The sequence below is a fragment of the Ursus americanus genome, chromosome 17 (assembly GCF_024610735.1).
Source record: "Ursus americanus isolate L20-20 chromosome 17, mUrsAme1.1.p, whole genome shotgun sequence".
NCBI classification, from domain to species: domain Eukaryota; kingdom Metazoa; phylum Chordata; class Mammalia; order Carnivora; family Ursidae; genus Ursus; species Ursus americanus.
In genome coordinates, this window is record NC_142143.1 from 7,379,896 (window position 1) to 7,389,565 (window position 9,670).

Sequence of the window (9,670 nt, forward strand, 5' to 3'; positions counted from 1 at the left end):
GCGCGAGCGCACACAAGGACAGAGCGAGGCTCAGAGCGGACGGGGCGTGCGCGGGGCCGAGGCCGCTCATGGGTGGCGAGCCTCCCAGGCCAGAGCCCCTGGTCGGCTCCCCAGGGCCGGCGTTGGGCGCCTCGAGCCTCCGGGCCAGGCCCCGGCCCTGGCCCCCCGCGGCGCCCCTGCGCTCCCGCGGGCGGGCCGACGTCACACCTCCGGGCCCGGAGCCCCCGCCCTCCTCCTCCAAGGTCACCCGGGCCGGCGCCGCCCCTTTCCCGCCGCGCGCGTCTGCCTCCCCCGCTCCCCGGCGGCGGTTCCTGCCTCCCTCCGCTCGCACTTACTTCATCCGGCCTGGCCTCGCTGTTATTTATATCCGCGTCTGGCTCCCCAGCAGACGGCTCTGAAGGGAGGCGGTGGCGGGGCCGGCCTGGGGGCCCGCACGCACACCGTGTGCGGCGGGCGCTGGCCGCCCCGGGCTCCGCCTTTGGCCGGTAGGCCGAGGAAGCCCCTTGCCCAAGCCCCTAGCTTAGGGCCTGCTCGCCTCGCCCTGGAAAATGGAGGAAAGGCTACAGGCAGCTACCAGCCGAGATCGTTCCCGGCCCCCAGCCCCTCCATGATGGCACTGGCTCTCCCTCCCTGCCCCAGGTCAGGGCAGCATCTTGGGCTTCCATGCTGCACTCAGGAGGCTCCTAAAGCTGGGTCGGGGCCACCGGGCGGTTGCTTAACAGGGCTGATTCTGGAATTCCACATCAGGCCCCTCTGAGTGGGCCTTCTGGTGATGAGGCCTGGGACTCAGCATTTGAAACAGGTTCCTTAGGGGAATCTTGGGCTTTCTGAGGTTTGGGAACTGTCTTGGGGTTGCTTTGGGGGGAGGGAGCAAGAAAGCAGCAAGAGGATGGCAGGTTGGGACTGCCCCTGCTTTGATTTGATGGGCAGGGTGGAAAGACCCGCCAGAGCAAGTGGGGGCCTACCCTGGGGGGGACGTTAGACTGGGGTTTGTGGCCACAGACTGACTGAATTGTGGCCATTGAACAATAGCCCCCACACCGGTGAAGCCCTTTAATGCCTACTAAGGGGCACAGGAGATCCCACCATTCTCCAACACCTTGCCAAGTGATCCTTGTCCCCACCTTACAAGGCTCAGAGAGAGGATGTGACTTGAACAAAGTCCCTGGCGTTCTGAAACGAGCAGGCTCAGGACCCAGTTGAATTCCTTCATCCAAGCACCAGCTAGACACTGGCACAGAAAGGGAATGTAATACAGTTCCTGCCCTAAAAGAGTTGGGGGTCTAGGAGAGAGGTGGGCAGCAAACAGCAATCCGTCAGGATGAGGGTGGTGGTCTGATGGGCACGGACAGCTCAGAGCTGAACTGCGCAGGGTGAATAGGAGTTCCCCAGGAAGACACAGGAGGGGCCATTCCAGGCGGCAGGAACAGCTTGTTCAACTGCTCAGAGGCCTGAAATAGCAATCGCTGTAGGGATCTAGAAGCAGTTTGAGGCTGAGGCTTAGAGTGTGTCAAGTACGTGATGTGATGAGAGACGAGGCTGGATATGCAGGGAAAGCCTTGACCAAGCAAGGCCTGACTTTGCCCTGAGTGCAAGGGGGCAGGAAGCCCATAGAGGAGGGGTGAGGAGAGAGAGCGATGGGAGGGAGGCCCAACAGATGGGGCCCCCCAACAGTGGAGGCAGCAGGGTCTCCTCTCCAGCCCTTCCCTGTAACCTCACGGCAGCCCCTTTCCCCCAGCCCCTACACCCACCCTGGCTCCACCTTAGCTTCCTCCCTATTAGCATCTCAAGCTGGGGACTGCCAGGGGATACTGGACCCCGTCCCAGATGGCCATGATATGCTGGCTGTGAGGACTAGAGTATGTGATTCCATCTCCTGGATCTCAGTTTCCTCATCTATAAAATGGGGACAGCACTAATCCCTGCCAGTCCCTCCTCAGGGTCCGAGGAAGACGCAGAGGCAAAGGATGGTCAGGAGGAACTTGTTCGTTCTGAACAATGTCAAGTACTGTGCTAGGCATTTGGTCATTCTGTGCCTCCCCTGCCCTTCATCCAAGTGAGACCTCTCCCCGAATGGTCCCCCGTCCCATGCTCACCAGACTTCAAGAAGCACTACCTGAGAGCTAGCGCTGCTGGCCTCAAGTTCTGGACCTGCCAAATCTCTCCAAGTTGGGGCCTCAGTTTTCTCAGATGCAAAAGGGAATGCTCTCAATTGTTGGGTGAGGAGGGATCCCCAGCAGCCCCTCTTGTCCGGGACAACCCAGGCTGGCTCCCCCCAAACACAAATAACAGAAAGGGCAAATCAGGACCCCCTCCGCCCCCGCCTTGCCACCCCCAGGCCCTGCCAAGGACATCCTGTGCCCTGGTGATGTCACCAGGACCTGGAAGCTGGGGCTGGCTGGACCTAACAGCCCTCAGACAGGATTTATTTTTAAACTCTCAGGGCATGGTTAGCTCCTTGCCCCCTCTCCACCCCACCTCACCTCATCCTAGCTGTTTCCCACATCCCAGCTGAGTCCCCAGGCGGGTCCTTGAAGGTTTTCTCCACACACACTCTGTCACTGCACCCACCAGGCTTCTGAGGGGCTGTGAGGAGCCAGGTCATCGGCCACGTGTCTCTGATCACCAACTCCAGACCTGCTGAGGTAAACAGATGGGCCCCTGGAGGTGGATCCCAGCCTCCTGTGCCTTCTAAAGCCCAAAGAGGGCAAGGGATGTGCCCAGGGTCCCACAGCCAGGGCCGGGGGTCATCAGATGGGCTCTGTAGACCCCTGGGACCCCTAGCTGGGCTGTACAACTGTCACCAGAGCTTAATTTAAATTCATTTTTTTTAAATGTTTTTTTGCCTCAGGCCTCAAGGCTTCCTTGATGCTGTGTAGGTCAGACAAGCTGCAGGAAGAGACTGGGTGCTGGGGTAGCTCCCAGCACCACGGCCCTCCCCAACACCCCAAGCAGGATGTGTGTCCCATCACAAGTGTCACACACTTACCCTCTCAAGTGACTTTAGACTAAGGACCTGTCAGCACCCTGACCTTAGAAATGGATGCTGACGAAACACCCCTTTTATCAGTTTCATATGTTGGTCTTCCAGGTAATATTGTAGTTGAAAATGAAGTTCTACTGGAAAAATCCATTTGACAATGGCAGCCTTGACTCCATCCTCACAGCTGCCCTGGGAGGCCGAGCAAGGCCAGAGGCCTCCTTCAGCAAATGGGAAAACTGAGGCTCAAAGTGGAAGAGTGACTTGTGCAGTGGCTGGAATCCAGGGTGCTTCTGTCCTCCAGTCCACATGAGGTGAGATGGACCTACCTTGCCCAGCCCAGCGCAGCCTGGGGTTGGTGCTCTAAGACACCTCTGCAGCCCACAGCGACTAGGGGGGACAAGCCCTTAGAATATCCATTTCTTGACTGTTCACTTCAGGGCGACACAGACTCTAGACCCAGATAGACTCAGTTTGAAACCTGCCCAAGGCATTTCTTAGCTGTGTGATCTTGGGTAAGTCACTTCACCTCTCTGTGCCTCAGTTTCTTCCCCTGAAAAAAGGGGATAATAATAAGATGCAATTCTAGTTGCTGGAAATATTGCTTTGAGAGACTGCCTGAAAAGCACTCAGCACAGTCTGGAACTTAGTGAATATTCAACTCATGGCAGATATTATTATTATTATTATTATTATTATTATTATTATTATTATTATTATTATTATTCCTAAGCAAGCAGTCACTGAGTCTTCACCTTGAAGCTGGACCTGGAAGGTTGGCCTCTTCAGACAGTGTCTGGGCTGGGCCATCAGGAGTTGGGGGTTAGTTAGCTCAGCTGGTCTGGGAGAAAGAATTGTAGAGAAACCCTCGAGCTGGACAGGGGTGAGTGTGTGGAGAGAGGCCAGAACCAGCTCAGGAACCCCCACAACCTCAGCAGCCCCTTTGTCTTCTGCCATTACGACCACCACCACCACCACCCTCATCTCCCCAGCGGTCACTTGAGTGAAAAGACCAAGAGCCAGGTGGCAAGGCAGGTGGCTTGTCACCAGGAGCGTAGGGAGCCAAGAAAGAGAGCCTGTGTCCCCCCTTCCCATACCCACACCCCAGTGTCTGCAGAAAGCCCGTCAGAGCTGACTTCCAGTCCCACTTACTGTGGGATCTGAGCCAAATCACTTCGTTTTTCTGAGCCTCAATTTTCTCTTCTGTAAAATGGGCATAGAGATACCTTAAAGTGAAGATGTAATGAACAGGTGTATAAAGCATCTGCACACGGTGAGTGCTTAATAACTCTATCTCTCAAGAGGGGAAGAGCCAGGCTGACTCTCCATGAAGAAGTGGGCAGGCCGGGGACAGGCCCCCTCCAACATAAGCCTTGGCCCCTCACCCACAGGAAGTCCGCAGCCTCCGTGACCGTGACCGACCGTGACCGTGACCGGGCTGCCAGGAATGAGAATGACACCATGATCTGAGGGAAGGAGGGCCTGGGGGGTCTGAATGCAAGTGAATGCAAATCAGGCAGCGCAGGTGCTCTTGGGGGGAGAGAGAGACACACACACATGATGCCTGGGGGCTGGAACAGAAGTGGGGTCCCTAGTGTCCTCTTAGGGCACCATCCCTGGTACCGACTGAGCAGGCGCTCCAGGCCCTGAGGGTCCCTCTTGGCAGGGAGGTGAAAACCCCTGGTTCCCTGGAATTCCTGAGCCTCCTCTGCCAAGGTGAGAGGCTGACCATCCTCACCCATGGGCTCCTAGGTGTGGACACAGTCATACTCACACTCACCTAGACATCTGGGGACTCACACACACACACACACTCTCTCTCTTTCTCTTTGTCTCTCTCTCTCTCTCTCTCTCACACACACACACACACACACACACACACACACACACACACACACACAAGCAAGGGAGGCCCTAGAGACTTTCCCCAGGAGATACAGCAGGAGGTGGAGGCCCCCGGGGGCAGCCAGTTTCCTGTCCACCTTCCTCTCCCCCAGATGCACACACCATCCACTCACCCATCACTGGGAGGTCCCCCCAAAAGCCCCTCCACCTCAGTCTGATAGAGCAGCCCACCTCGGCTCCCTGACACAGGGTTTCAGTCCCTGCTCACACTTTATTCCCTGCCGACAGATGAGGAAGCTGAGGCTCAGAGACAGGACCAGGCTTGTCAGAAGCAGCCAGAAGACTAGAGGAGAGGGGGATACAAACCCAGAACTCATCCCAGACACCTTGCTCTGGCTGAGCCCCCCCCCCCCCCCCGTTCTCCCACCCCACCCCCTCATGTACTCCCTCCCCAGAAAGAGCCTGAAGTACAGGCCATGGGAGGCAGCCAGGCCTCCCTCCCTCCCTCCCTCCCAGGCTTCTGTGGATCCCCCTGCCCTCGTCTGCCCGTAGCCACTGGAAGAAAGGCAGGGCGGGGGCCGGGTCAGCTGGTGCCCCACAGCACCGCCTGGCACCGGAGGGAGGCGGGGAGGCTTTGCTGACTGAACAAATCTGGAGGCTGGACAGGAGGTCACGGCCCAGGGACGTGTCTGCAGCACCACCTGGTGGTGACACAGCACTCCCGCCAACACCCGGCCCTGTTCCTGTCGCCGTATCCCAGCATGGTCGGCAGCCATTTAGTGAGCTGCTGCCAGGTGCCAAGGATTGGGCAGGCCAGGCACTGAGAATGGCCTGGGGGGCAGCACTCCAGCGGATGGGAGAGCAACGGACTGGCTCTGAGATGGGAAGGAGCTGGGCGTGACCCAGGAGGAGCCCAAGGGCAAAGAGGCTAGAGCCTGGTGGTGGGGGGAGTCCAGAGGGGGCAGGTCAAAGGTTGTGGTGAGGAGTTTGGATTTGTTTCTGAGCGTGATGGGAGCCATGGGATATGGTAGGTGGTTGAAAGGGTGTCTTGAGAAGGACAGACTGTGGAGCAAAAACAGGAAATTGGAGGGGGGGGGATGCTGCCACTATCCAGGCAGGACACAGAAGCAGCTCAGACACCAGGGGTGGCCGTGGGGGTAGTAAGGAGCCGCTGGATTCTAGAACTGATAGGATTTGTGGACGGACTGGATGGGGCTGGGAGATAAAGCAGGGAATCGGGCTTTGATTTGAGCATCTGAGGGATGGTGGGGCCCTTTACCATGAGGGGAAGACTGAGAAGGAGCAGGTTTGGGGGAGACCAGGAGCCTCTGGGCAGGTTAAGGTGAAATGCCTGTGAGACCTCCCAGGGGATGGTGCCAGGTAAGCGTCAGGAGCTCGGGGAGAGGGTGGGGCTGGAGACACACAGGGCAGGTTGCCAGGGTATTGATTGGGACATATGGCTGCTTGCTCTGCGCCTGGTGCTGTTCTAAGGGTTTCATGTGTTGTAATTCATTGGCTCCTCACCCTCAAGTGTGAGGGCGGGACTGGGCTTGGCTGGACACCTACAGAAGAAGGTGTGGAATCATACAAGAGAGGCAACTTGTCCCCAAGAGTGTTGGTGAGGCCTTCCTGGCAGAGGTGACAGCTGACTGGGGCCTGGAGGGATGACTAGGGGTTTGTGAGGCAGAGAAGAGAGGGAAGGGAAGGCTGGGCTTGCCCAAGCATGGACAAAGGCCTGGTGGTGTTATGGAGTCTGAACATCAGTACTGAGACCCACACTTCCAGTGTCCTTGGGCAGATGGGGAAACTGATGCCCAGAGCAAAGAGGGCTGCAGTGAGTCACTGGTAGGCTGGACACTGGCTCCTGGCCCAGGACTCCAGTCCCAGCTTTGGGTGCCTCCCCTTGCTCTGGTCATACCCCTGAGGCTCGCACTTGGGGCCTCAGCAAGGCTCTTGGGTAGGGTGATTTGAGCTCAATCCATCAGCTTCTCAGACAGAGTAATGGGATTGGGGGTGTGGCCCAGCTCTGCCACAGACATGAGTCAAAGCAGTTCTGGACTCAGACCCCAGGAGGACAGCCATGCTCTTCAGCCCTGACTGGCCTGGCCCTGCTGACTTCCAGCCCCATTTTCTGCCTCTACATACCTCTCTCTCTGCCCTCCATCCACTTTTCTAATGGTAAAATTGCAGGCAGTGGCAAGTCTGTGAGGAAGGTGATGGCACTGATGAAGAAGAAGGGACTCAGAGAGGGATGAGTCTTGCAGGAGGACACACAGCAAGTTGGAGATGGACCTGGGATGAGGCTGGTTCCATGTGAGCCCAGGTTTTTGCGAATAGCTCATGGTCCAGGTAGGAGTAGGAACAGCCAGTGCCTTCCCTGAGTGAAGGGCCGCCCAGCTTCCATGTGACTTCAGGGAGATAGGAAACATAGAGATGCATGATCCCTTAGTCCGAATTTCATTTTGCTGTGTGACCTTGGATAGCTCCTTTCCGTCTCTGGGCCTCTCTCCCATCCATTCCAGGAGGGCCTAGAGGTGATAGCTTCTAAGGTCCTTGTTGTCCGAAGCCTCTGGCCCTGGCACCCAGGAGGAGAGGACATGCTATGAGGGAGGGAGAGAGACATTGGTCCAGGGTTAGATGTGGACCAAGGAAGAGGTTGGGAGGAGGGTGGGGAGGGGAGGCAGTATGGCCTGGAGGAAGTCACGTGCCCTCTCTGAACCTCAGTTAACACATCTGACCAGTGGGAGTCACTGTGAAGGTTCTGGCTCTGTGTGTGGGACAAAGATCAGTCTTTTCCTGGCCCACGCCAGCAGCTGGGCCTGGCCTCCTTGCTGCTGGTCAGGGTGGCTTGGACGGTTCATGGGAAGATGTCAGACTGGCCTTGGTGTGGCTGCTCTGGCTGGCTGACCCCTGCTGGCCCAGGGGAGGTGGAAGGTGGGGGTATACTTCCCATGTGGACGGGCCAAGGCAGCGCCAGCACCTTGGCCAGGAGATGACTGACACGGCAGAAGAGCTTGGGCTTAGGACCCACCAGGTCTGGGCTGTAATCTCAGATTTGCTACTTAGTAGCTGTGAAATCTTGGACAAGTCACCTATGACTTTGCTGAGCCTCAGTGTCCTCCTCTGTAAAATGGGACACACATCCTAGGTGCAGGGAGGCTGAGATGACGGGACAGCAGTGAGGAACAGTGCCCCTGGCTTGGGCTCAGACAACTGACTGAGATTCTTCCTTCCTCTGCTTTCTCTGCAGCCCACATGGGACCAGCTACAGTCAGCCTGGAATCCAAGCCTGACTGGATGTCCCCCCGCCCCCAGCTTGGAGACACCTGCAGCCTCGGAGCTGGAGGAGGCCGAGCGCGGCGTGCTGCACGGCCCCGGCTCTCGCTGCGGAGAGGCAGTGGCTCACGATCGGAGGCTCCTGCTCCACCACGTCCAGGCATCAGCCTGTGGGGTTGGGAGGGTTTGCTGAAGAAGCGATGAGAGCACAGGAAGGGCTGGCTGGGGGCTGGGGGCACCCACCTCCAGACCTGTTTTCCATCTCCTTTGCCGTTCGTCCCTATCTCTGGCTGGCAGCTTTCCCGGATTAGCAGCTGACATCAGGAGCTGCCAGCTGGGCCGGCCTGGCACAGCCTCAGGGAGGTGCATGAGGGCTGTCTGGTAGTTGGGTACAGTCAAGGAAGGAGGCATGTGTCCAGCTTTGGAGGTTTGTCCTCCAGAGACGTGGGAGGGAGAGGTGCCTTGTGTGAGGCACTCACACATGATCCGTGTAGCCCATTCACCTTGTAGGGAGAGAGGAATCACTGCAGGAGGTGGAGTAACTCACCCAGGCAACGCAGCTGGTCGGAGCCTGGCTGCATCCCACACCATCCAGCTGCGAAGCCTGGAGGGGCTCATCTCTGTGTAGCTCCTTCTACCCCATGACCTCAGTGCATCAGCCGAGTGCTGAGCACCCACCCCATCTTAGAAACTTGTGGGGCGCCTGGGTAGCGCAGTCCTTAAGTGTCTGCCTTCGGCTCAGGGTGTGATCCCGGCGTTCCGGGATCGAGTCCCACATAGGGCTCCTCCGCTGGGAGCCTGCTTCTTCCTCTCCCACTCCCCTGCTGTGTTCCCTCTCTCACTGGCTATCTCTCTGTCACATAAATAAATAAAATATTAAAAAAAAAAAAAGAAACTTGTGAAGCTGGTGTCCCATTCTAGAGATTAAAAAAATAGAAGCCCAGATAGGGACAGTGACTTGCCCAAGATCACACCCTGAATTGGTGATGGAGGCAAGGTTTGAACCCAGGAGGAACTCCAAAGCCTGTGTTCTTACCTGCCACAGCCTTGGCAAAGATCTTGTAGCTTTGACATATTTTGAGCCCAAATCCCCTATGCTCGCATAGCTGCACAAAGTTCTGCTTTGGGTGGGAGCATCTGTGTGCAGAGTAGAAAATGCAGGGTTAGAGCAGGTCACTTCCAGGGAGAAACAGACCTCAAGTTGATGAATTTCAGGGAAGGACCTTATAGGCCCAGTTCAGTCACATGTTCACTCCTTGACCAATCAACAGCACCTACGGCTAGGGTCAGTAACCCTGTAGCAGCCCCCTGGAGACCCCAAGGGGGCTTAGGGGGTGGGGTAGGGCCGACACAAAGCCTTTGCCTAAAGATTCGACAGCTGGGCCAAAGGCTCTGTTCAAATTACCTCTGCTTTTCCTGGCTTCTTGGCGTCCTAGTCTCAACCTCAGTGACAAGAGGGTGGGAGTGTCAAGATTCCACTCACGCTGGGTCCTCTCATAACTGCTCGCCTTGTGCCTCACCTCTCTGGCCAGAGGGATGGGCCGTGTCTGCCTGGGGAACTGAGGCATG

General features: G+C 57.3%; 1 long non-coding RNA gene across 1 annotated transcript; it reads left to right on the forward strand.

Annotated features, from left to right (window-relative positions):
* The first annotated feature begins 206 nt into the window (after nucleotides 1-206).
* On the forward strand, nucleotides 207-9,043 carry LOC123780768 (uncharacterized). The gene is made up of 3 exons (XR_006776503.2): nucleotides 207-2,645; nucleotides 3,092-3,294; nucleotides 8,076-9,043. It is a non-coding gene; the product is annotated as an uncharacterized LOC123780768 (long non-coding RNA).
* Nucleotides 9,044-9,670: the final 627 nt, after the last annotated feature.